Raw genomic sequence first — 5,320 nt, 5'->3', positions numbered from 1 at the left:
CTTTTGAGCAGGAGTTTTCATCACCTTGTTTCTAGCAAACCAGAATAGAGGTTCCTGACACTTTACCTCTCTGTGGTCCAGTAGCCACAGAATATGAATACACAAAATGAAATTTGAAGTCCTAATGAGAACCTATGCCTATGCTTTTGGATCACAAACCAAGTCATTCATATTCACTTTTTCTTCAACTTTCTGTCCAGTTATATCTGGGAAGTGCAATGGTTTCCAAAGTAATCATACATCATAGTATTGAAACCTTAGATTGACTTTTTAAAAATAACATATTCAAGCTGAAGACTGTTTTGAAAACAAAGCTGAAAATGATAAATGTGAATTCTAACAATTTTCTAACAATTTAATTAATTAAAAAAAAAAAAAGTATGGTGACACTGATATGAAACTTATTTTTATTATATATTTCAAACAACATAGGACTTACTACCTAGGACATTCAGATAACATAGAAGTATGCTATGCCTGCACATCCTGAGGGGGTTAGGAATGAGGTAGGTGTTGGTCCAACAAACTCCATAAATGCTGAAATGAAACACTGATTGACATGGTCAGTAAAGCCATTACTAACAATGCAATATGTATATATATATGTATGTATTAAAAACAAACAAACAAACAAACAAAAAAAAACTTCTCCAAGATTCAGCCTCAGTTAATTGGTGTTTTCACGATGGGAGCTTTGGACATCAGTGACCAAAGTTTGAATACATAGGAATTTATATGTCTGCATTCTTTTGTATCCTTAGACTTTGACATCTTAAAAATAAAAAATAAACCTTTCGGCTATGACATGACAGCCATTAAAATGATGAAGAGTCATGTCCTGTTCATTTATTATTAGACAGCAAAAATTAGTGGGAGTTACTCATGAACAGTGGTATACCTATCTTATAAAAGGTGAAAATCAATAAAACTTATCATTCTGCTCAGCTGGCATGTTTTCTATATTAATGTCATGTAGTGGGTTTATGTGGTAAGGTTTTGGTAGCAGGGGGCTACAGGGGTGGCTTCTGTGAGAAGAATCCAGGAGCTGCCCCATGTTAGATAAGGAGACTGCCACTGGCCAGAGCTAAGCCAATAAGCAATGTTGTTTACACCTCTGTGACAGCATATTTAAGAAAGGGAAAAAACCTGCTGCACAACAGCAGCTGGAAGAGAGCAGTGAGCAATAGCTTTGCAGACACTAAGGTCAATACAGTAGGAGGGCAGGAAGTGCTCTAGGTAACAAAGCAGAATTTCCCCTGAGGCCTGTGGTCCCCTGGTGGAGCAGGCTGTCCCCCTGCAGCCCATGTGTTCCACATGGAGCAGATCTCCATGCTGCAGCCCATGGAGGAGCCCCCGGTGGAGCAGGTGGATGTGGCCTGGAGAAAGCTGCGGCCCATGGAGAGCCCCCGCAGGAGCAGGCCCCAGGCTGGAGCTGCAGCCCGTGGAGAGGAGCCCACGCAGGAGCAGGGGGTCTGGAGGAGCTGCTGCCCATGAGGGACCCATGTTGGAGCAGGTTGCTTCAGACAGATGGACCCTGAGATATGGACCCATGTTGGAGCAGTTCTTGAAGAGCCTGTGGGCAGCCCATGCAGGATCAGTTCAGGAAGGACGGCATCCGGTGGGATGGATGCCACACTGGAGCAAGGGAATAGAGTGACTGTGAAGGAGCAGCGGAGGAGAAACACTATAGACTGTCTGCAACCCCTATTCCCCTGCGCCACTTGGGGGATGAGGTGGAAGAGGATGGATGGAGGGAAGGCATTTTTGGTTTCTTTATTTCTCACTTCACTTGCTTGTTAGTAACAGGCAATAAATGCCTAAATAAATCTCTCTAGTCTGAGTCTGTTTTGCCTGTCATAATAATTGTTGAGCAATCTCCCAGTCCTTATCTCAAACCTTGAGCCCTTCATTTTTTTTCTCCCCCTTTCCTTTAGATGAGAGGGAGTGAGAGAGCGATTGTGGTGGAGCTCAATTGCCTACCCGAGTAAAACCACCACATGTCGATAGGAGAAAAAGGAGCACAGGGAAGAATAGAATAGACTGATACAAGTGTGCAGAACACAAAGGTGAAAATAAAACTATACAAAGGTGAAGTAAATTGCCTGTGAATGGGGGAAGAGTAAGAAAATTAAGACCAGAATGCATGTATCCCTCTTCTCCACGTCTGTGTCTGTCAACTTTTTAAATCAGAGGCTTGACTGAAAACACAGGTAATGAAAGCAAACAGACACAACAGTTTGTACAGCAGTCTCTGGGTTTTGGTTTAGGAGCTTTTGGATCTTCTCAGGACAAGGTCCAGGAACATTGGAAGACCATGCAAACTGTATGAGAAACTTGATGGCACCTACTACTGCCTGCTACTACTACTGCCAGGATAAGACAATGAGAGGCACAGAAATGTGTACCCTAAGAAGCTCTATTAGCCTCTAACAAGCTCAGTCGTGTCCTTGACCCAAGGATGTCTGCACTATTTGTTCCAGCTGCAACAAATTAGGGCAGTCAAGCACCCACATAGCTGGTGCTATGGAGAGGCTTATTTAAAAGCTGGGCCTAGAGTACAGCTTCTAGAATGAACAGAGTACAGTTAATAGATGTAGTAGGTCATGCAGCAATTAATGTAGCAGGATCCTGGTTTGTAACCAGCATAATCATTTCTCAGGTATGGTGTTGATGTGCCTCAGGGCATATTCCTCTGCAGATTTTGGAGTGGCTAACCCTGCTAATGCAGAACTTTTAACGCAGACAGATGTCATAGGGAGTGTCTGTGGTCTCTCTCCTAGAAGTTGAAAAAGATGGTGTCCTTTCATGCAGCAGATGTGATGTTGAAGAGCTGTGTCACCAAGTGGAGGAGTGATGGGAGGAAGTGAGTGAATTCTGCAGCATCAGAGAGGATGAGAGAGAGAGAAACAGGATCTTCTCAGAGACTACACAGTTTCAGAGTCCTGAGTCCCAACTGTAGAGAACACATAGAGGCAACATACTTATTATTGCTTATTACTACTTCCACTGGAAATGGTCATCTAGGCACTTTGAAGAGTCCCTTTCATTTATTTGGGAGCACTTTGTCAGAGAAATTGAGCTTGAGTTTTGAAGAGGTCTTAGAATTTAAAAGCATGATAACAAGAAATAAGACTTTTAACACATCTTAAGATCAATATATTCTATTAGTGTTCAAACAGTGATGCGGATAGATTGTGCTCCTTTTTGCAAGGTGTTTTTTTTTTCTCTGATTGTTCAACAAAAAGTTAAGCAGTAGTTAAAAGTTGTCAGTTAATACCTGTTAAAACTATACAGAGCTAAAAGCAATAAGATAAAAAGTCTCAATTTTTTATTTTATTTTTTTTAATATTTTTTTAATGGTTTATTCTTGACCAGTCCAGGATCAAGACAATATGTAAATAAGCCCTGTTGAGAAGGAGTCTTTCCATAACAATGCTATGGAAAGCTCTTTTTGTGTTCTTCAAAATGTTTCTTAGAGAACACAAATTTTACAGGATTTTCACTGATGAAGAAACACTGATTTTTATTATTACTATTATTATTATTTGCTTTAAAACTGGTATTCAGTTCTAAAAGTTTATTTTTTTTTTAATCTTTTTAATATAGATTCTTATGAGCAAAAGAAAAAGTTTATCACTTTGAAAGGAATAGAATCAAGGGATGTGCAAAACTAAAAAAGGTTTTCTCTGTTTTTTTTTTTTTTTCCTCTCCTCCCCTCTCCTTTCCTTTTCCTTCTCTTTCCCTCCACTCTTTTTGAATTTACACTTATAAACATTTCTCTGCGTTTCTGACAGAAACTCTTTTTTTTACTATGGATAGCATGGAACTGCATCTGTGCAAAATTCTGTTTCTGATGTTCTTGATAATGATACTTTTAATATTTTCCTGACAGTATATTTTATAATAAATACATTAAAATCTGCAGGAACTACAATTAATTTGTGTTGTTTTTTTTTTTTTTTGTTTGTTTGTTTGTTTGTTTTACTGATGCTTTATCTTTTGAAATAGGCTATAAGAATTTCAATATGACAAGATTAGAAAAACCTGCCATAGTTACCAAAGACAGAACAACCAGTGGGGAAAAAGATTAAACTACCAATTTTATTATGTCGCCAAAACCTTGGATGAAAACCTCAAAAAAGAATGCATGGATCTAAAAACAAAACAACTGAACAAAAAAATCCATGAGTATCACAAGAGAGTGGAAGAAGAATTTAGGGAAACTAAAAGGGAAATAAATTGTCTTTCTCTTCCTTATTCTTCCCTTTTTCCTTAAAGACTGCTTTAAAGACTGTTTAAAAGTTATCCATGAGGGGCAATCTGTTGCATTGAAATGTTTAAATACTTATTAGTTTATAGACTAGAATATGGAAATTCTAGAAATCTATGAAGTATCAAAAATAAAATAAAAATAAAGATTATTCCTATGATCTGTCTCCAGCTTAAAAAATAAGTGCCAAAAATAGATATAACAGGGAGGACTAAGGAAAAACAAAGAAACAAATGAAACAAACAACAACTCAAAATACAATTTTTATTGAAAAAAAAAATGGGGGGGGGGGAATGTTCAAAATCTTTTGCTACTGATCAAACTTGGATTTCTTGTTTTTCTGTTATTTGTCAGGGACACTAGTTTAAAGTCATTCGTCAAGGATCATTGAACAATGATATAAGTTATGTAAAACAAAGTGTTACTGAGACTACCACATGTCATCTTGTGGTCTTATACAAAAAAAAAAATTATATATAAAATCTGTAACATTTAGCATGTAAAAGCTAGTGTGAGTTCTTCAGAAGATCAACCCAATTCTCTTTTTCAATTAGATGTTTTGGAATAGAAAGTATGATGCCATGTTCTATTAAGCATCTACCATTTCATTTCTCCCCAAAATAGGGAAAAGCTTTTAGTGTCAAGCTATGCAGGCTGGTTTATGTACAACAGATCTTTCAGAAAATCTAGCTACACCACAAAATAGTGCTGGGTGATATTCCTTTCACTTAACTTCTGACTATGTAATATACAGTCTGGGCTGAGCTAGTCATACAGTTTTCTTCTAGAGCAAGTGAAAAGAAACGAGTGCATGCAGGATGTCATTTGTCTTGTCCTACTATGGCTGTACAAAACAAATCAGTTGAATGATGCCTTTTTCACCCAACTTAAGGGCAACTCGATCATATATATATATACATCTGCTCCTAGTAACTTGATAGAAGTGCCTAAACAGGTGCCTGTTGGCATCTGTGAAGCCAGAAGGTGCTACACGTAACTTTCAGATGTCAGCCCTCAAAACATCTCTTTCAGGTGCTACATCCAATCTGA

General features: G+C 38.0%; 1 long non-coding RNA gene across 1 annotated transcript; it reads left to right on the top strand.

Annotated features, from left to right (window-relative positions):
* The first annotated feature begins 2,577 nt into the window (after window positions 1–2,577).
* On the top strand, window positions 2,578–3,176 carry LOC137850321 (uncharacterized). Its single transcript, XR_011092471.1, has 2 exons — window positions 2,578–2,659; window positions 2,743–3,176. It is a non-coding gene; the product is annotated as an uncharacterized lncRNA (long non-coding RNA).
* Window positions 3,177–5,320: the final 2,144 nt, after the last annotated feature.

Source organism: Anas acuta, chromosome 1, assembly GCF_963932015.1.
Source record: "Anas acuta chromosome 1, bAnaAcu1.1, whole genome shotgun sequence".
In the NCBI taxonomy this organism is placed as follows: Eukaryota; Metazoa; Chordata; class Aves; order Anseriformes; family Anatidae; genus Anas; species Anas acuta.
Note: the sequence above shows the minus strand (reverse complement) of the source record. Positions and strands in the feature narration are given on the sequence as shown.